Source organism: Marmota monax, unplaced genomic scaffold (assembly GCF_021218885.2).
Source record: "Marmota monax isolate L192 unplaced genomic scaffold, Marmota_monax_Labrador192_F-V1.1 WCK01_AAM20220418_F8-fsc00050, whole genome shotgun sequence".
NCBI classification, from domain to species: domain Eukaryota; kingdom Metazoa; phylum Chordata; class Mammalia; order Rodentia; family Sciuridae; genus Marmota; species Marmota monax.
The window spans coordinates 2,210,293-2,234,104 of NW_026694552.1; positions in this window are offsets into that span (position 1 = coordinate 2,210,293).

The following is a 23,812-nucleotide window of genomic DNA, read 5'->3' on the forward strand; positions in this document are numbered from 1 at the left end:
CAGGGAGACTATCGATCCCTGGCTTACTGGTAGAACATGGGGACTCAGATGGTATTTGCCTGGAAATGATCGGGGTGTGACTTTCAAAATCAGACTATCCCAAACCCCAGCAATGATTAGCTCGATAGGACCTAATTCCATACTCGGAGACCAAAAGGTCCCTTCACAGCCTAAACAGCCCAAGGGCTTGGCAAAGGTTCCCTCCAGTAAGCCGCCCGAGCCTCAAATTGTAACTATGGATTATCAAACCTCTAGTTATTCCCCTGAGCCCATTCACCCTGGGACTGGAGATCGATTGTTAAATTTGATTCAAGGAGCATTTTATGCCCTCAACGCCACCAACCCAGATCGCACCCAAGATTGTTGGCTGTGTCTCACCTCCGGCCCACCCTATTATGAAGGGATAGCAATTATGTCTAACTGGAACAGTAGTACAAGCCCTGACCCTAAGTGTATATCCCTACCAAGCTATAAGCTTACCATAACTGAAGTTACAGGACAAGGGGTCTGTATGGGAAACGTACCCCCATCACACCAACATCTCTGTAATACCACCCTCCCAGTGACAGGCTCACAAAATAACTATTTGTGGGGTCCCCACGGAACTTACTGGGCCTGCAATACTGGACTGACCCCTTGTATTTCTACGGCAGTCCTCAATGCAACCACTGATTTTTGCGTATTAATACAATTATGGCCTAAGATATCATATCTAGGGTCAGACTATGTCCTAGAACACCTTGAGGGACGGAAGAGGTACCCTAGAGAGCCCATAAGCATGACCATAGCTCTACTACTAGGAATTGGAGGAATAGCAGCCGGAATAGGAACAGGAACTGTTGCGCTAGTACAAGGTAACCAATTATTGCAACTACAGGCAGCAATGAACGAGGATTTAACTGCAATGGCCAAGTCTATCACAGCCCTAGAAAAATCTTTCTCCTCCCTCTCGGAAGTAGTGCTGCAGAATAAGAGAGGATTAGATCTGTTGTTCCTCAGAGAAGGTGGTCTTTGTGTAGCCCTTCAAGAACAGTGTTGTTTCTATGCTGACCATACTGGAGTAGTCAGAGAAACTATGGAAAAGGTCACTGAAAGGTTGGCCAAGAGACAAAAAGAATTTGAGGCTCAACAAGGATGGTTTGAACACTGGTTTAGTAAATCCCCATGGTTAACTACTCTGCTATCTACCATAGCAGGACCTTTGGTTATTTTGCTGTTACTCCTGACATTCGGACCTTGTATACTTAATAGACTAGTGCAGTTCATGAAAGAAAGACTTTCCATAATCCAGACTATGGTTCTAACTCAACAATACCAGTTGCTTAAGCAACAAACAGGGTCGCAGACGAGCCTGGTTCAAGACCCGGAACAAGCAGACAGATGGATATAAGATTCTATCCATGTTCAAGAAAAAGGGGGGAATGAGAGACCCCAGCCCAATAACTTTAGGCCCAGTTACAAAATCATTAGGGCATGCTACAAACCTGCGCAGGCACCAGATGTGTTTTTCAGATAACCAGTTAACAGGCACCAGATGTGGTTTTCAGATAACCAGTTAAATGTAACCGATTAGGAAAGAACAGGATGGTTGGGAAAGAACCGGGTAATTGTGTCCCAGGGCACGATTGGGCAAACCGGAACAGATAAGCAGGAACAGAAAGAATGGAATGTAAAACTGTGGGTTTTCCAGGAACATACAGTGAAAAACAACCTTGCTCTTTAGGTGACCTATATGCTAGGTTCAAAATGACCAATAAGAAACCTGTTGCTTGCCGCGCGCGCGAAACCTGCTCCTTTACCCCATAAAAGATCTGTGCCCCAAAGCCCGGTGTGCCAGTTCACCGAAGCTCCGGCTGAGGTTCTGCTGCGCACCCGCAGGCGCCTGTGTCCTAATAAACCGCCTCTTGCTTTTGCAGCCAGTGTCTCGTGTGCTTTTCCTTGGACAGGGAATCGGAGGGTCTTTCAGGGTAAAAAATAAAACTGTCAGTCACAAGGAAATGGGCAATAGATCCCAGTACTATTAAATAAAATTATAATCTGCAAACAAAATAGTCTCCACTTTTTAATCACAGGATGCCCTATTTGGCCAGAGGACACTTCTGGGTACAGCTCTACCTGTTGCCTAAAAACCTAAAATACAAGAGCCTCCCTGAATCTGCATGAATTCAAGCACCTATGTCATGGCTCCACTAATTTCTGCAGAGTGAGGTCCCTAACAATCTTTCTATGGTCAATGTGACCTTCATTGGAAAGAATGCTCTAGATACATACATATATAAAGAGAGAATCTCTAAGTACAATTGACAGTGAGGAACTTGCTTAAAGTTGATGGCATTATGATGATGGTAAGGGAGACTGGTCGAATAATACCCTGTGTTCTAACCCCTTGAGTGCAAACTGGAAGGGGAAAATATTTAAGGCACAGTTTTGTTGTTGTTGTTGTTGTTTTGGGTTTTTTTGTTTGTTTGTTTTTTAATATGCCAGGTTGTCTGATCCCTTTCCTGGGATAAAATTTGTTATGTAATTAAATGTACAGATAGCATGTTCTCCCAAAAATTAACAATTTCATTTGCAAGTGCCTTTCTGGAAAAGAAAACAGAACCTGCTCTGCTGGAGGTCTCCTTGAAGTGAATAAGACCTTTTAGGCCAAAGGGACCCTGAGAAAATGATCAATGTTATCTTAATCAATATTTTATTTTAGGAGGAAAAACATTTCCACCTGGGTCAGGGGGATATCTCCTTAAGAAAGAAATATTAGTGGGGATTCTTGGGATTCATTCTCTTCTGGAAAGTTGTTTAAAATGTGAATTCAGTCAGCTTTTTCAGATATCCTACTCTGCCTATCCTTTCCATTTAAAAAAAAAAAAAAACTCATACTGATGAGTAACAATTTGTGCAAGGCTCGAAACCTATAAAATATTAAAGTGTGATATTCATTAGTTTTAGGGTTTTTCTTTATTAGAGAAAAGATAACTTATAATTTTAATCAGGCTTGATTTTTTTCATGAATAACCTGAATATATGTGACTAGAGATATGTATACATCTAAAACTAAATATATTTGTCTGAGCCTTATCTAAATGTTCTGTAAAAGCTTATAAAATAAGGGCTGGGGTTGTGGCTCAGTGGCAGAGTGCTTGCTTCGCATGCATGAGGCCCTGGGTTCAATCCCTAGCACCACATAAAAATAAATAAATAAATAAAAGTGAAGATTCTGTGTTCATGTACAACAAAAAAAAAATATTTTAAAAAAAAAAGCTTATAAAATAAAAGTTCGTATAGGTTTAACCAATAAGGCTATCACTTATATACTGCATCTGTCATAAAAAGGCAACACTGTCATTTGAGAAATTGGCTTATATTGATCTGTTTAAATAAGTCTATTTCTGATCATTAACACTGTTCCCTTAATGTATAAGAGATTTAAGTCTATCCTTTGATTTCTGTTAGTATTGCTAAACTCTGCAACCCTGTAATGATCAATGAATTCTGGATTTTACTGTGAAAAAATTAAACCTAGTTAATATAAGGACATCTGTGTAATGGTGATATTAACTATTAGTTCTTTGTATATTAACTATACTTATGTTCTTCTAGTATACAAGTTTTAAAATATAAAGCTTGGAACCAAGCTAATGTTCTCCAAACTAAAGTTGTCTGAAATGGTAATTTTAAACATAAAGAAATAAAAACTTTAAATTTTTTTTAGTTGTAGATGGGCACAATATCTTTATTTTTATTTGTTTATTTTTATGTGGTGCTGGGAACCAAACCCAGGGCCTCATGCATATGAGCCAAATGCTCTACCACTGAGCTGCAACCCCAGCCCAAGAAATAACAAATTTAATTGGAGATTTATTTATGTCACTTAATGTTCTGTAACAGGACCTGTTTCAATAAGATGTATGTAAAATTTCATGTTATTTTTGGCCCTGGGGTAGAAATTGAAATGTATTTTTAAATAAGGGTTAAAAGCTTTTTAAGTTTTTCTTTGATTCATATTTCAGATGTAATGATGTGTTATTTGTGAAGAGCCCTGCTTTACCTGAGATAAGGCTCTGACTCCCACCTTACCCCATGTTAGAATGGCTAGACTTTAGCTCATTTAAAGTTGTGTTCAAAAGATTATTTTTTGTTGTAAAGATTACTGTGATCTCAAACAGGGGATATAATATAAAACTAAGTAAAGGTTCAAGATTATAAAAGTCATTTTTCTTGGTTCATAGCTATTACATAAATTAAATATGTTTTTGCTCTGTTAATTTAATTTTGTATTTTCCTTGTAAACTTTATAACCATGAAGCTAGATAGGCAAGGGTCAGATCCAGAGAATGGAAGCATATAAAGCTGGGTTTATTTAAAAATGGGTAACATAGACTTCTCCCAGGAGGGAGAAGAAGCCATGGCTGGTATCCTGGTATCCCAAGAAGCGACTATGTTTTGCCTCTTTATATGTCTTAGGCTTCCTTTGTTCTCCTGCTCTTTTCCCCTTATCTATTTCCTTCCTGCATATGTGACTAGGCCCAGGAGATGATCAGTGGGATGGCCAAAAGGTGGGAAACAGGTGGGCTGAAGGAACTCCTTACTGCTGTAAGGAGAAGGAGCAATGACCACTCTGGCGGCTTAGAGCTGAGATGGGGCAATGTGAGGTGGGGCAAGCAGTTTTGGAGTTTCTTTTTTGCAGGGAGGGGGGAAATGAAGACAGATAGGCAAGGTTCTGATCCAGAGAATGGAGGAATCCAAATGTTAATGCCTTCAGAGCCCTTCTTCCATCCTATCAAGATAACCTGCCCCTGCTGACACCTTCTGTGAAGGTAACCTCCCTACAGGTAGCTGTGAAGGTTGCCCCTCCCTACAGAGAGTTATAAAGTTGTTAATTAATATGTCCTGGGCTGCTCCATTCTGTCCTCCCCCCTTCAACCCACCTGTTTTTCACCTCTTGGCCATCCCACTGAGCATCTCCTGGGCCTAGTCACATATGCAGGAAGGAAAGAGAAAAGGGAAAAAGAGCAGGAGAACAAAGGAAGCCTAGGGCATATAAAAAGGCAAAACACCCTTGCTTCTTGAGATACCAGGACACTCTCCCAGAAGTCTATGTTACCCATTTTTAAATAAACCCTGATTTATATGCTTGCCTCAGTGTGCTTCTCTAATGTTATACTTCAACATTTGAGGGAGCAGAACTTGTCACCGGTAACCAGCAGTATCAACTGTTGCCTGTTAGTGTTTTGCAAAGGTACTACTTCTAAAAGCAAATAAATAAATAAATAAATAAATAAATAAATCCCACTTAGGTTAATTTGAGAGAATATGCTATCACCTACAGGCCAAATAGTATATAATGACTGACTTCCACTACTAATACTGACCCAATAGAATGAAAAGGATAAAATTATAGAGATTAAAGTTATAACCTGTTACTCCCTCTTTAAGACTGGTGAAACTGGCTTGCTGGGTGTTTAAAACCAAAAATTTGGAGACCAAAGTCAAGGAATTAAAAGGGCTGAGGAAAAAGTAGCCAATATTTGGCTCTTGCTGCCTAAGGTCAGCCAGCACACAGAGAATGATAGGACTCTTCTAAGGGCTCTGAAACTCTGGTGAGTCACCTGATCTGCCAATCAGGGAGATATAGAAGACCCTAGAGAACAGAAAGCTTACTGGTGATGCATATTCTGCAAAGAGGAGGGTGACTGGAGAATGAAATGCCTGAAGCTTCCAAGAGAAGCCACTTATGTGGTCATCAAGACTCTGACCTGACCCATCCTGGCACATGGCCCCACTGATAGAGGAAACCTAAAGGAGACAGGAGGCTTCATACTTGTCACCAAGAATTACGTCTGAGGAAACTCAGCTGACTCTTAAGACTAGATAGGAAAAAGGTTAGTTTTGACCAACTTGGTCTTAAATACCTGGAGGAAAATATATCCTGAGCACAGTCTTAAATGGACATTTAAAAGGAGAAACAATGTTGTTGTTTTTTCTTTTTAATATAACTTAAGATTTATACTTGTGTCACCCCTAACAAAAGTAAGTAAAGCTGGAGGCTGTAAAGGAAGGTTACATATGAGAGTGACTAATATTTAACTATCACAAAGAATTGTAGAGACACAAGCTTGTCCTGAATTCTAGAGACTGGCTGAAAAACTAATTGTTTTCATATGAATTGTTCACCAAAAAAGTATTGATTTGCTGTGTAATTCATTGTTGTCCTAGCATAAACCTTGCCCTATGTATACCTTGTCCAGTCACTTGCCAACTCCCACCATGGGCATTTGGACTGCTGTGATGCTGAATATCTTTAACTGCCCATGCCCCACCTGATAAAAAACAAGAATTTTGGGTCACTTCACCTCAACTTTGCCCTCTATCAGCAGGAAATAACTTTGAGATGTCGTCCACTCTTACATAGAAATGGAAGGTAGAAATTGACAGTGGAGAAATGTAAGAGTGTAACTTCAGCTTCTGAATGTAGCTCTCATTGCTCTAAGGCTATATTTTAGTGTTTTTTTTTCTCTCTCTCTTCTCCCCTCTCCCCATCCCTAACAAGATTAGAAAGACAGTGTTATCTTTCCTTCCCCCAGTTAATTGCCCTTGAACACACCTACTACAGGAAGGAGATGCCTGCTGAAGATCTAGGAGATGAATAACTCCCAAATTAACAACTGAATCCCAATAAGCCAACAGGGTGCCCTGGGGCCCCCTACCAGAGCATACCTGAAATGTAACCCTTGAATGGTTCCTTTAAAACCCCCCTGTCCCTCCTGATCAGGAGAGTCACAGCTTTTGGGACAGAAGTCCCCCATGTTTCTCTTTCACGTGCAAAGCAATAAATCTTCTTTTTACTTTTTCTCAAAACCATATCTTCATTATTAAATTGGCATTTATTGGCAATGGGGACAGGGAACAAGCTTTCAGTTACAACTAGTCTTTGTATGGTGTGTTCGTGGATGCATTTCCAGTACCTAGAATACTGCCTAGCCCATAGTGGAAATGAATAAATAAATTATTAATATTAAGCCATGTGTAACTAATTAAAACAAATTTTAAATTTTTTTTTAAAAAATAATCTGAAAAAAATATATATTAAGCCATGCTCCTAGTACTCCTTCTTTTATTTACGGCATGTTATCCAGCTATTTTTTTCTGAACTTTTTTTTATACCTTTATTTTATTTGTTTATTTTTATGTGGTGCTGGAGACCAAACCCAGTGCTTCATGAATGCTAAGCAAGCCCTCTACCATTGAGCCACAACACTGGCCCCTCTTTCTGAACTTTTGAAATCATGATTATCTTTTCAGATTGTGCTATGAATACTTCTCTAACATCTACATTTTATTTTGTTATTTGAACTTTGTAGATTATAAGAAGACAGTTACTGAACCAAATATCTTATAGAATGATTTCTTCAATTCTATGTATACAAGAAATTATCTCTATAATGGCAGAGAAAGCACAACTCACAATACTATGTACACATGTTTCCATTGTTCAATACATTTCAAGGAGAAGCAATATATTATAAATAGAAAAACATCAAAGAAAATAGGCTTTGTCACAAAAGTACTGATTTTTAAACAAGTAACTATTGAAGCCAGATTTAAAATTAGGTAGTCAGTGTAGTTAGGTAAATTGGGTCTAATATCATATCCAGTGAAATCTAAAATGGAGGCCATGCTGATAATGATTTTTCAGGACAACTCATGGAATGTTAATGAAGTCCCACAAAGGCCCTAGGCCAAAGTCCACCCCAAAGAAATGTTAATGGAACCCAGGAAACAGCCCCCAACAGATTTGGAGATAGCCCATCCCAAAGAAGTGATAATGAAGTCCTTCCTACTCAGATTACTTGTTTGGCCCACCTGTGTCCCAACACTTCCCCCTTACATTCCATCACCAAAACTATAAAAAGGGGAACACATTCGCCCTTCAACCTTCAACAGATTCCACCTCTTGGGTCCCCTTCTTCCTCTGGGAGAAGACTTTTCTGCTGTCCTTTAATAAACTTCTAATTTCTACTCTGACCTTACCTCTGCGTGCTTCTCTGGTGTTATTCTTCAACATTGGGGGAGCAAGGACTCCTCACCGGTCAACAGTGGTAACACTATCATTTTACATTGATGACATCAGAAACTGATCATATACTAATATATCTACTTTAAACCACAAAGAATTTAGGAAAATTTTTATACTATATGATTTGATGAGACTTACTGAAAGAACTCAAAGATAGCTAAAATTATGCAATGCAGATGAATGGCTTATTTCATAAGTATTTTTCCCTCAAGGACATTCTCTATTCAAACTTAGGTTTAATTAGATTCTACCAAATACTTTGGAAATATAAGGTTACTAGTCTAGACCTAAAATAATGAAACACTATTCTTTTTCTTATTGGTTGTTCAAAACATTACAAAGCTCTTGACATATCATATTTCATACATTAGATTCAAGTGGGTTATGAACTCCCATTTTTACCCCAAATACAGATTGCAGAATCACATCGGTTATACATCCACATTTTTACATAATGACATATTAGTAACCATTGTATTCTGCTATATTTCCTATCCTCTACTATCCCCCCTCCCCTCCCCTCCCATCTTCTCTCTCTACCCCATCTACTGTAATTCATTTCTCTCCTTGTTTTTTTTTTCCCATTCCCCTCACAACCTCTTATATGTAATTTTATGTAACAATGAGGGTCTCCTTCCATTTCCATGCAATTTCCCTTCTCTCTCCCTTTCCCTCCCACCTCATGTCTCTGTTTAATGTTAATCTTTTCCTCCTGCTCTTCCTCCCTGCTCTGTTCGTAGTTGCTCTCATTATATCAAAGAAGACATTTGGCATTTGTTTTTAGGGATTGGCTAGCTTCACTTAGCATAATCTGCTCTAATGCCATCCATTTCCCTGCAAATTCCATGATTTTGTCATTTTTTTTAGTGCAGAGTAATACTCCATTGTGTATAAATGCCACATTTTTTTTATCCATTCATCTATTGAAGGGCATCTGGGTTGGTTCCACAGTCTAGCTATTGTGAATTGTGCTGCTATGAACATCGATGTGGCAGTATCCCTGTAGTATGCTCTTTTAAGGTCTTCAGGGAATAGTCTGAGAAGGGCAATAGCTGGGTCAAATGGTGGTTCCATTCCCAGCTTTCCCAGGAATCTCCATACTGCTTTCCAAATTGGTCGCACCAATTTGCAGTCCCACCAGCAATGTACAAGTATACCCTTTTCCCCACATCCTCGCCAGCACTTGTTGTTGTTTGACTTCATAATGGCTGCCAATCTTACTGGAGTGAGATGGTATCTTAGGGTGGTTTTGATTTGCATTTCTCTGACTGCTAGAGATGGTGAGCATTTTTTCATGTACTTGTTGATTGATTGTATGTCCTCCTCTGAAAAGTATCTGTTCAGGTCCTTGGTCCATTTGTTGATTGGGTTATTTGTTATCTTATTGTTTAATTTTTTGAGTTCTTTTTATACTCCGGATATTAGGGCTCTATCTGAAGTGTGAGGAGTAAAAATTTGTTCCCATGATGTAGGCTCCCTATTTACCTCTCTTATTGTTTCTCTTGCTGAGAAAGAAAACTTTTTAGTTTAAGTAAGTCCCATTTGTTGATTCTTGTTATTAACTCTTGTGCTATGGGTGTCCTATTAAGGAATTTGGAGCCTGACCCCACAATATGTAGATAGGAACCAACTTTTTCTTCTATCAGACACAGAGTCTCTGATTTGATATCAAGCTCCTTGATCCATTTTGAGTTAACATTTGTGCATGGTGAGAGAAGGGGATTCAGTTTCATTTTGTTGCATATGGATTTCCAGTTTTCCCAGCACCATTTGTTGAAGATGCTATCCTTCCTCCATTGCATGTTTTTAGCCCCTTTATCAAATATAAGATAGTTGTAACTTTGTGGATTAGTCTCTGTGTCCTCTATTCTGTACCATTGGTCCACCCACCTGTTTTGGTACCAGTACCATGCTGTTTTTGTTACTATTGCTCTGTAGTATAGTTTGAAATCTGGTATCGCTATGCCGCCTGATTCACACTTCCTGCTTAGAGTTGCTTTTGCTATTCTGGGTCTTTTATCTTTCCATATGAATTTCATGATTGCTTTGTCTATTTCTATAAGAAATGCCGTTGGGATTTTGATTGGCATTGCATTAAACCTACAGAGAACTTTGGGTAATATCGCCATTTTGATGATGTTAGTTCTGCCTATCCATGAACAGGGTATATTTTTCCATCTTCTAAGATCTTCTTCTATTTCTCTCTTTAGGGTTCTGTAGTTTTCATTGTATAAATCTTTCACCTCTTTTGTTAGGTTGATTCCCAAATATTTTATTTTTTTGAGGATATTGTGAATGGGGTGTTTTTCCTCATTTCCGTTTCAGACGTTTTGTCGCTGATATACAGAAATGCCTTTGATTCATGCATGTTGATTTTATATCCTGCCACTTTGCTGAATTCATTTATTAGCTCTAGTAGTTTCTTTGTAGACCCTTTTGGGTCTGTTAGATATATTATCATATCATCTGCAAATAGTGATAATTTAAGTTCTTCTTTTCCTATTTTTATGCCTTGAATTTCTTTCTTCTGTCTAATTGCTCTGGCCAGTGTTTCGAGAACTATGTTGAACAGAAGTGGTGATAGAGGGCATCCCTGTCTTGTTCCAGATTTTAGAGGGAATGCCTTCAATTTTTCTCCATTCAGAATGATGCTAGCCTGAGGCTTAGCATAGATAGCTTTTACAATGTTCTTTGAGTTAATGAAATTGCACAGGACTCTGTTTCCTCATCTCATGTTGTTTCTTTGCCCTCACAAGAGATAAAGAATGAATTCTACTTGGTTTCAATATTGTATTTGCTTAAGCCTATAGTTTTGATAGTTTTTCAACATAAAAGCTGTTTGAAATGTTGATGTTAGTAGCTAGTAATTATGGTTCAATATTACCTATCAATCTCATCTATATCAACATTCAGTGTAGGCTTTATACAATTTCTTATGAATATGCAACATGGTATATGACATATAACATTTTTTGTTACTCTGATGATACAAAAATAAAACAAATTGCATATATAAAATGAGGTTTACTGGGCTGAAATAATAAGGGATAAAATATAAATATACTTCCCATAAATAGTGTTGTTACTGGGAAAATAAAAACATTTTTTCTTTAGACCTAGATTAATCATTTACATGTTATAGTTAAAATTGCAAAGTTTGTATAATGTTGTTTTATTCCTACTGATAATTTTAGAAGGCATATATTAAAAAATTGAAGTCAAAATGATAGTCAGTATAAGTTATATCACAATATATTGTCTAAAATTTTCATGGGCTTTTAAAATTCACTGCTTTTTATAGAATACCAAATCTTTCAAATAAAATCAATTATAGTATTCCAGGAAAAATTCAAAATATGATAGAATACTGTTAATAGTAATTGAAATTTTTTTCTCATTGTCCATTACTTGCACAGTTTTTGTGGAGCTTTGAAAGAGAAAATCATGATGTAATTATTATAACAGAGAGAGCTCTTCATCATAGATTACATTTTTAAGATCCACTATGAAATGCAATTAATTACAAATTGATGTTCGTGTGCTTTGATGAACTGAATCTTTTGAGCATTCACACATGTTTTTTCTTTATAAATGGAAATATAAAAGTATATACTCCTGGGAAATCAAGGTTATACCCAAGAAATTTAAAAGGATTTATTTCCAGGTTGCCATGGAGATTCATTAAACACCCTGAGTCTGTGTTTCCATGCCCTAATGGCCCCTAGAAATAGCTTCACCTTTGTCTTCTACAACAATCCCTTATAGAAAAGATAGCATCTTTAACAGATGGTACTGGGAAAACTGGAAATCAATAAGCAACAAAATGAAATTAAACCCTATCACTCACCAAGCACAAAACTTAATTCAAAATGGATCAAGGATCTAGGAATTAAACCAGAGACTCTGTGTCTAATAGAAGAAAAAGTAGGCCCTGATTTTCATCATGTGGGATTAGGCCACAACTTTCTTAATAAGACTCCTATAGCACAAAAGTTAAAACCAAGAATCAATAAATGGGATGGAATCAAACTAAAAAGTTTCTTCTCAGCAAAACAAACAATCTGTGAGGTGAACAGATAGCCTTGATCCTGGGAACAAATTTTTATCCCTTACAGATCAGATAGAGCACTCATCTCTAGGATATACAAAAAACTCAAAAAGCTAAACACCAAAAATAATAATAATAATAATAATAATAATAATAATAATAATAATAAATAAAATAACCCAATCAACAAATGGGCCAAGGACCTGAACAGACTGTTCTCAGAATAGGACATACAATCAATCAACAAATATACAAAAAAAAATGCTCATAATCTCTAGCAGTCAGAGAAATGCAAATCAAAACTCCTCCAAAATATCATCTCGCTCCAGTCAGAATGGCAGCTGTTATCAAGACAAACAATAACAAGTGTTGGCAAGGATGTGGGGAAAAAGGTGCACTCATACATTCCTGGTGGGACTGCAAATTGGTGCATCCAATTTGGAAAGCAGTACGGAGATTCCTTGGAAATCTGGGAATGGAACCAACATTTGAACCAGCTATTCCTCTCCTTGGATTATACCCAAAAGACTTAAAAACTGCATACTACAGGGACACAGCCACATCAATGTTTATAGCAGCACAATTCACAATAGCTAAACTGTGGAGCCAAACTAGATGTCCTTCAGTGGATGATTGCATTAAAAAAAACATGTGGTATATATACACAATGGAACTTTACTGGGCATTAAAAAAGAACAAAATCATGGCATTTGCAGGTAAATGGATGGTATTGGAGAAGATAATGCTAAGTGAAGTTAGCCAATCTGCAAAAAACAGATGCCTAATGTTTTCTCTGATATATATTAGCAAGGATGGTGGAATGTGATGGACATCATTATACAAAGTACATGCATGAGGACGCAAATTGAGTGTCAACATACTTTATATACAGAGATGTGAAAAATTGTGCTATATACGTGTATTAAGAAATGTAACACCAAAAAAAGTACATGTATAAAAGCATAAATTGGCATGAACATACTTTATATACAGAGGTATGAAAACTTGTGCTCTATATGTGTAATAATAATTGTAATGCATTCCATTGCTGTCATGTATTTAAAAAAATAAAATCAATAAATGATTTTTTAAAAATCCTAATAGAACTTTACTTGGGAGAGGCAAGCTTTGTTTTATTCATTCTGTCCTTAAAATTATATACTGTTTTTCAAAATTTTTGCAACATCAGTGTGACTCTTTCTCTTGCTTTTTTGTCCTTTAATGCCATGTAAGAGGGATCAGTGTTAGGAAATATCTTACTAAGTCATTTAATTATCTTTTTCATCCTTTTTAAAAAAACATTTTTATTTTTGTATGTGTGAATGTTGTACTGGGGATTCTTTTTAATATATTTTTTAGTTATAGATGGACAAAATGTCTTTATTTTATATTTATGTGGTGCCGAGGATTGAACCCAGTGGCTCACACATGCTAAGGGAGAGCTCTACATCTGAGCCACAACCCCAGCCCCTGTACTGGGGATTTAATCCAGGGCCTTATACATGCTGGGCAAACACTGTATCATTGACCTATATCCCCAACTCCTAATTTTTATTCTTTATGTATATAATTTTGATACTAAACATCTTTTTCCAAGCTATGCAAATTCATACACAAATTTAATATTCCAATGACAATATTTTGTGTAGTTTCAAAGGGAAGACAAAAGCAAGAACATATAAAATTCTAATACATATGTGATAGGGGAAGGGCATAAAAGTATATCAGTCAAGGTCCTTAGTGGTTCATAGGAGGCCAGATCTTACCTGGTTCAAAACATCTAAGCATTCATTAAAATGATTTTTGAAGGATAGATAGGATTTTAGCAACTAAGGATGAAAACACATAAATAGCGTGAGTAAAGTTTGTAAGGCAAAAATATACAAGGTGCATCTTAAGTACAGTGAGTACACTTTGACTTGAAAACAAAGTAGCAGGGGAGAAACAAAATCATACATATATATATATATATATATATATATATATATTTATGGAAAGCATAAATTTTAAAACTGAAGATTTTATGGTAAATTAGAAAGTAATGGGGGGAAAAACTGTGGTTTAAAATCAGAAAAGTTAGAGAAAGGCCAGAGGCCAATAATTTTCATTCCTGGTTGCACTTTAATGTCACTTGGGAAAACTTTTAAGAAATTCCCTATGTCTTCATCCTGTCCTCAAAGATTTTGATTTATCTGGTCTAAGGATTAGACCCTGGCATTTGCTATATCTTAAAGTTCACAGTTATGATCATAATATGCAGCCAATATTAATATTCACAGATCTAATAGATAATGAATTTCCCAAATACCTTGGCACTCTCTTCTTCTGTGGTACTTATCTGGCAATATTTGAAACCTAATTAATACTCATAAAATTTTTAAATATGCAGTTTCAAATCCTCAATGCTGGATATTTTGATTCATTTAATTTGAGGTGGAATCTAGTCTTCTTTTTGGTTATGTAGCACCATTGGTAACAATAAGCCACCACTGTTAAGATCCATCAGTCTAAGATGATTATAACATAGAATGCAGATAACACAATAAGTTATTTGGAGCTTGTTTAAAAGTTGAAATAAAGAAATATAAGGTTTAAACCCAGCAACCTTTAGCTTTATCAGTTTCTTCACCTAGTAATTAATCTTGCTAATTCCGTTTTTTTCACCTTTAAAATGGGAATAACAGTAATATCTATTTCACAGTATTATTTGAATACTAATTGAAACTTACTAGGCATATAAAAAATAACAGTCCTAATATATAGTAAGTTTCCAGTAAACATTCATCATTATTATTGAAGATAATACTTTCTACCTTGTAGAGTTATTATGAGGAGTTCAGCAATGAATAACAACCCTAATAGTGCCCAACATATAGTATATATTCAATAGATACCTATTTTCTTCAGATAGTATTATTACTTCAATTTTGTATGTCACTGGTGACATAATTCTTGGACTAGAATCTTTGATATTTGTATGTTGTTGAAACATTTCTATTTAGTTCTGAGAAATATATCTGCTATCCACCTGAGACCACCAAATATTATTATTGACAATTAACAACAGTGTAATCATTGCACTTCCTTCCAAAAGTGTTAGACAATGTCTTTTCTATATTAAACACAACAGTAGAACTGAAACAATGATTTATGTTTCTGAATAACATGTACACTTTCTAGGTCACATCAATTTTTTTCCCAAACTGAAGAATAATGTACATTTAAATTAGAAATAAATTAAAAAGTCGATATTTTCCCCTGAGTCATTATTCTTTCAATACATAAAAAAAAAATCTATCCTTTAAAGGCTGGCAATATGGCCTTTCAATGTCATATAGAGGTAAAAACGAATTAAACTTTTGTATGTGAATACATATAGTCTGATTTAGTTTGCCATTCATTAAGCTCACAGACTTAGTAAATTTATATGTTAACATAGACTTTGACCTGTAAAGGTCTGAAAATTTTTATTTGGTGGATAAGATTATATTTTCTGGTTTCTTGTAATATTAACCAATATTTTATAACACAGAAAGCTTGTGCTTTATAATCTTATAGTTTAGAAATTCCTAGCTTTTTAAATACTCTTTGATTGAATCTTGGATGCCTCCAGTTTCAGTTGAAGTTGTTCCTACTTTTTTCTCATATTAAGTCTGTAAACACCAGTTTGTTTTCCTTTAAAAGACAGATGCATATATTTAATATATAAAACAAAATGTTTTGATACACATATAGGTAGAGTGATTGTTACTACACTTAAGCAAATTACATATCCATATCAGAGAGAAGGCTTATTAAAGGCTCTACAGACCTCTCTTTCCTCAACTGATTAAATCGGCAAATTGTCCTTTTCTTTCGTGGCCTAATTTTTGACTTTTTATATTCACACTACACTAAAAAATATGATCTAGACCTGGAAATATAACTATGTAAAGGCTTCAAACTTTTAGGCATAAAAGCCATAACCATAGTTTTCTTAAGGTTTTCATCTTGATTTGTTTTAAAAATCAAATTAAATATTTTGCCTAATACATTCAGGTTAATTTGATATCCTTGCTCTGTGTTCTCTGTATTGGTTGTTGTTGTTTTACTTTTTGAATTGATTTATTAAATATCAAGGATATAAAAAGAACAATCATGAAATATATATAACAAATAAAGGGTATGTCCCTTTTCTCCGTTTTTTTGGTATGTTGTCCAGGCTGGCCTCAAACTCTTGGGTTCAAGTGATCCCATCTCAGCCTCCCAAGTATCTGGAACTATAGAAAGCATACCCAGCCAAATGTGCTTCTTGAGGTTCAGCTTACACAAAATAAACTACACTTATTTAAAATGTACAGGATTATATTTCGACATATGATACACCCAAACAATCACCACAATTATGATAATGAACATACCCATCACCCCACAAAGTTTTTTCATGCTCTGCTTTTTCTCTTCTGAAATTGTGAACTGCCTCACTTACTGCCTTTTTTGCATCTTTCAATTCAATACTTTTTGTATAACTCATCATAATGAAGAACAAAAATCAACTTAAAGGAGTTAATTTTTCTCTTAAAATCTTTTAAAACACACTTTACACTACCTGAAATTCTAATGTTTTATTTCACTCCCAGTAATTTCTTTTTTATGATGAAGATCACTTTCTTGTCTTTGTATACTAGTCCATTTTTGTACATTATTTTGATGGATATTAGATTTTCACCTTTTTTTATAATTATAAACAACAAAATTATGAATATTTCACATTTTAAAAAATATTTAAGGATCCTTAGATTGTTTTCATTAAAAGATTAACCATCAGACATTAATTGACCATAATTGGCATCTGATTATCCTATTTTCCTGTGAAATAAATTTGATTACATTAATATGCACATTTTTTCAGAAATTTAAAGTTGTTATTTTTCATAGAGAACTACTTGCTTAGTTAGCTCAGTTTTGTGATTATGCTTCACATGTTAATTAGCATCTTTGTGAATTTTAAGTAATGTATATTTCCTCTTTTTGCTTTGTCTATCTTTATTTTCATTTCTCTATTTGTTTAATATACAATATTTTTGAATAGAAAAGGAAAGAGAAATACTTATGAACCAAGAATTATGCTAAACATGGGTGCAAATACTATAGTATTTATTATTTACCATAAATATTTGAAGTTAACACTGATATCTGCACTTTATAATTTAAGGAAGTGAGGTTGAGAGAAGGTCATAAAGTATGATAGACAGGGGAGTAGTTGGGGCTGACTCAGAATCCATGATCCTTCTCCTCAAACTGATTATTGCTAGATTATTGGTTGGGGTATGAGAACAATATTTTAGAAAATTAACTTTGGCAGGATGACTGCAAAATCAAAAGAAGTAATTATACCCAAGGAAGTTATTTGGGAGACTGGCAATGAAATTACCTCATGATAGTGAAAATAAAGAAGATATAGACTTAAAAACCTAATATTAAGAAATTAGAAATGACTAGGTAAACTAGGAAATGAGAAACTAAAGAATACTTTCTCTCATAAGAGGAAGCTAGAGATAAAAAAGTCATAAAAATGATCATCTCTGGAAAACAGAAAAGAGATCAGAGTAGAAAAGGGGGAGGGAGGAAGAGAAGGGAAATGAAAGAACTGGGAAGTATAGTTGCCCAAATTAAGTTATGTGTATTTTTCAGTATATCACAATGTGTTCCAGTTTTAAATAAAACTATAATGTACCAACTAAAATAAATAAATAAATATAATAAAGACCAATAATTTAGAGGGAGGGGAATCCAGGAAGGAAGAGGGAAAGAAAAGGGAATGTACTAAGGACTGAAATGGAGCAAACTATGTTATATGCATTTATGTATAAGTCAAAATTAATCTCAACATTTTCTATAATGATAATACACTAATAAAAACACTAGAAATGCAGAGGCAGTGGCGCAGATGCGGCAGCACACTGCATGGTGTAGAACGCATAGGCTTTGCTTGTGCATCATCAGACCCAGCTCTGGCCACAGCACAAGGTCACCCCAACACCCACCACCTCACCAAACACCTGATGTGGGAAGCAGACAGAATCCATCTTGGAAAACCTTACTCGCCATCTATTGGTGGGCATGGCTACCAGTGTGGTTCTGCCACTGATCAGGTACCCGGTTTCCAACTCCTCCACCTCCAGCTATGATAACTCAAAACTTCTCAGAATCATTTGGGGGGCATAGCTATCAACGTGGAACTGCAACTGTACAGGCACCTGGTTTCCAACTCAGAGAGACTAAGAGCAGGGAGGCTCCTGGCAGAAGCTCAAGCCCTCTCACACTGGCTATCTCCACCACCCTGAGGGCACATTCTCAAGCTTGGAATAGACAACGTCACATACTGGAAGAAAAGAAAATTGAATTTTGAGAGATTTTTTTTTTCCTCTCTCTTCTCATCCATTCTCCTCTACCCTTCCCCCTATGGTCCTCACAACCCCAACATATGTGAAACCAAGAACTTTGCATGAAATAGGACTTTAAGAACTGATTCACCAGAATAATATAATATAGAGGAATTGCATAGGCCCCTCCTTTTTTTTCTTGTTTAATTTTTCTTATTTTCTTTCTCCTTCACTCTTTTTTCTCTTTCTTTTTTATTTTTATTTTTTTGTTCCTCCCTCTATTCCACTTTCAACCTCCTAACTTTTACTATTTTTACTGTAGGTAATTTTCTAAATACATATAGGAGTTTGAATTTATGCATTCTTCCGTAAATTACCTCCTGTCTATTCATTAGAGTTCTCCTCCAAAGTTGCTAAGTTAGATTAACCCCATACCCTCACACATTTCCCCCTACACTTGACCCTCAGTTCTCTATATGCCATCAAAAATGGTATGCCTTTTATGAAACTAATGATTATATTTTAAATAATAATTGAAGCCAACATCTCTATACATAGAGACTAAACATAAATATACTAATAATGAAAACTTGCTCATAGATGATGTATTGTTGATATTGGGAACTGTTAACATTGTGTTTCCCCACAAAAGAAAGATTTCAGAACTATACAAGAGCAATATAAATCTGTAGGGAGAAAATATTAACACAACAGTCTAACAGAGCTGGAAAGAAATGTGAGCAACATGAAAAGACAAGGAAAGAAAGGACCACAAACAATGCAAGAAAATACAACATTAGAAGAGGTAACAACTACAGCAGAAAAAATGTCAGATAAAGATTTCAGGATATACATGGTTCAGATGTTCTGGAGTCTCAGGGAAAACATAAGACAACAAATGCAGACAATGAAAGATCATTTTGACAATGAATTACATAAACAAATCCAAGAAGCAAAATATCAACTCTACAGAGAGATAGAGGTTATATTAAAAAAAAACAGAAATCCTAGAAATGAAAGAAAGGATAAACCAAATTAAAAACTCAAATGAGAGTATCACAAGCAGAGAAGACCACTTAGAAGATAGGACATCAGACAATGAAGACAAAGTATATCATCTCTATAACATAGACAACATAATGGAACTGATAAGAAGCCACTAGCAGAACATCCAAGAAATATGGGATAGCATAAAGAAACCAATTTTAATAATTATTGGGATAGAGGAGGGGATTGAGGTCCAAACCAAAGGAATGAGCAATCTGTTCAATGAAATACTATTAGAAAAATTTCCATGGGCTGGGGATGTGGCTCAAGCGGTAGCGCGCTTGCCTGGCATGCGTGCGGCCCGTGTTCGATCCTCAGCACCACATACAAACAAAGATGTTGTGTCCGCCGATAACTAAAAAATAAATATTAAAAAATTTTAAAAAAAAAGAAAAATTTCCAGAAATGAAGACTGAAATAAAAATCCAAATCCTAGAAGCCTACAGGATGCTGAATGTGCAAAATCACAAAAGATCCACACCAAGACACATTATAATGAAAATGTCCAACATACAGAACAAGGAGAGAATTTTAAAAGCCACAATAGAAAGAAAGAAGATTATATATAGGGGTAAACCAATTAGGTTAATGGCTGATCTTTCAACAAGACCCTGAAAGCTAGAAGATCCTGGAACAACATATTTCAAATGCTGAAAGATAATGGGTTCCAACCAAGAATTTTGTATCCAGCAAAAGTAAGCTTCAAGTTTGAAGATGAAATAAAAACCTTCCACAATAAACAAAAGTTAAAAGAATTTTCAGATTGACAACTATCACTTCAAAACATCCTTGGCAAAACATTTCATGAAGAGAAAATGAAAATAACAATGAAAACCAACAGTGGAAAGTAGTACACTAAAGGAAAAAAACTAATCAAAGAGGAAAATCAAGTCAAGTTAAATAACAAAAATAAACAAATATGGCTGGAAATACAAACCATATCTCAATAGTAACCCTAAATGTTAATGGCTTAAACTCACAAATCAAGACACATAGGCTAGAAGACTGGATTAAAAAAAAGATCCAACAATATGCTGCATATAGGAGACTCATTTGATAGGAAAAGACATACACAGACTGAAGGTGAATGGTTGGGAAAAATCATATCACTCACATGGACCTTGGAAGCAAGCAGGGGTGTCCATACTCATATCAAATTAAGTAGACTTCAAGCCAAAGTTAATCAAAAGGGATAAAGAAGGACACTACATAATGCTCAAGGGAACCATACACCAACAAGACATAAAAATCAATAATATATATGCCCCAAACAATGGTGTAGCTATGTTCATCAAAAAAACCCTTCTCAAGTTCAAGAGTCAAATAGAGCACAACACAATAATCATGGGTGATTTTAACACCCCTCTATCACCACTGGACAGATCTTCCAAACAAAAGTTGAATAAAGAAACTATAAAACCTAATAATACAATTAATAACTTGGACTTAATTGACATATATAGACTGTATCAACCAACATCAAGCAGATACACTTTCTTTTCAGCATCACATGGATCCTTCTCAAAAATAGATCATATATTATGCCACAGGGAAACTCTCAGCAAATACAAAGGGGTAAAGATATTACCATGCATTTTATCTGACTATAATGGAATAAAATTGGAAATCAACGATAAAATAAGGAAGAAAAATTCCTACATCACATGGAGAATGAACAATATGCTACTGAATGAACAATGGGTTACAGAAGACATCAAGGAGGAAATGAAAAACTTCTTAGAAGTAAATGAGAACACAGACACAACCTATCGAAATCTCTGGGACACTATGAAAGCAGTAGTAAGAGGAAAATTCATTTCATGGAGTTCATTCCTTAAAAGAAGAAAAAGCCAACAAGTAAATGACCTCACACTACATCTCAAAACCCTAGAAAAACAAGAACAAATCAACAGCAAATGCAGTAGAAGGCAAGAAATAATTAAAATCAGAGCTGAAATCAATGAAATTGAAACAAAGGAAACATTTTTAAAAATTGACAAAACTAAAAGTTGGTTCTTTGAAAAAAATAAATAAGATTGACAGACACTTAGCCATGCTAAAGAAGAGAAAGAACCCAAATTACAAGCATACCTGATGAAAAAGACAATATAACAACAGACACTACAGAAATACAGAAGATAATTAGAAATTATTTTGAAACATTATACTCTAACAAAATAGAAGATAGTGAAGGCATCGATATTCCTAAAGTCATATGACCTGCCCAGATTGAGTCAGAAAGATACACACAACTTAAACAGAACAATATCAAGTGAGGAAATAGAAGAAGCCATCAAAAGATTACAAACCAAGAAAAACTCAGGACCGATGGATATACAGCCGAGTTCTACAAGACCTTTAAAGAAGAACTAATACCAATACTCTTCAATCTATTTCAGGAAATAGAAAAAGAGGGAGTACTTCCAAATTCATTCTAGAAAGCCAATATCACCCTGATTCCAAACCAGACAAAGACACCTCAAAGAAAGAAAACTTCAGACCAATACCTCTAATGAACATAGATGCAAAAATCCTCAATAAAATTCTGGCAAATCGAATACAAAAACATATCAAAAAGATCATGGACCATGATCAAGTGGGATTCATCCCAGGGATGCAAGGCTGGTTCAATATACAGAAATCAATAAATGTAATTCATCACATCAACAAACTGAGAGATAAGAATCATATGATCATCTTGATAGATGAAGAAAAAGCATTTGAAAAAATACAGCAACCTTTATGTTCAAAACACTAGAAAAACTAGGGATAACAGGAAATTACCTCAACATTGTAAGGCTATCTATGCTAAGCCACAGGCCAGCATCATTCTAAACGGAGAAAAACTGAAGGCATTCCTTCTAAAATCTGGAACAAGACAGGGATGCCCTCTCTCACCACTTCTATTCAATATAGTTCTCGAAATACTGGCCAGAGCAATTAGACAGATGAAAGAAATTAAAGGCATAAAGATAGGAAAGGAAGAACTTAAATTATCATTATTTGCGGCTGACATCATCCTATACCTAGAAGACCCAAAAGGTTCTACAAAGAAACTACTAGAGCTAATAAATGAATTCAGCAAAGTGGCAGGATATAAAATCAACATGCATAAATCAAAGGCATTCCTGTATATCGGCAACAAATCCTCTGAGAATGAATTAAGAAAAACTACCCCGTTCACAATATCCTCAAAAAAAAAAAAATACTTGGGAATCAACTTAACAAAAGACGTGAAAGATCTATATAATGAAAACCACAGAACCCTAAAGAGAGACATAGAAAAAGACCTTAGAAGATGGAACGATCTACCTTGCTCATGGATAGGCAGAGTTAATAGTATTAAAATGACCATACTTCCAAAATCACTATAAAGAATCAATGCAATTCCGATCAAAATCCCAATGGCATTCCTCATAGAAATAGAAAAAGCAATTATGAAATTCATCTGGAAAAATAAGAGACCCAGAATAGCTAAAGCAATTCTAAGCAGGAAGAGTGAAACAGATGGTATCACTATACCAGACCTTAAACTATACTACAAAGCAATAGTAACAAAAACAACATGGTACTGGTACCAAAACAGGCAGGTGGACCAATGGTACAGAATAGAGGACACAGAGACTAACCCACAAAATTACAACTATCTTATATTAGACAAAGGTGCCAAAAGCATGCACTGGAGAAAGGATAGCATCTTCAACAAATGGTCCTGGGAAAACTGGAAATCCATATGCAACAAAATGAAATTGAATCCCTATCTCTCACCATGCACGAAAGTTAACTCAAAATGGATCAAGGACCTAGGAATTAAACCAGAGACTCTGTGTCTAATAGAAGAAAAAGTAGGCCCTAATTTTCATCATGTGGAATTAGGCCACAACTTTCTTAATAAAACTCCTATAGCACAAGAATTAAAACCAAGAATCAACAAATGGGATGGATTCAAACTAAAAAGTTTCTTCTCAACAAAAGAAATAATCTGTGAAGTGAACAGATAGCCTATATCCTGGGATCAAATCTTTACCCCTCACACATAAGATAGAGCTCTAATCTCTAGGGTGTATAAAGAGCTCAACAAGATAAGCACACACACACACACACACACACACAAAAAGCAATCAATAAATGGGCCAAGGACCTGAACAGACACTTCTCAGAAGAGGATATGCAATTAATCAACAAATACATGAAAAAATGCTCATCATCTCTAGCTATCAGAGAAATGCAAATCAAAACAACTATAAGATACCATCTCGATCCCCCGCCCCTGCCAGG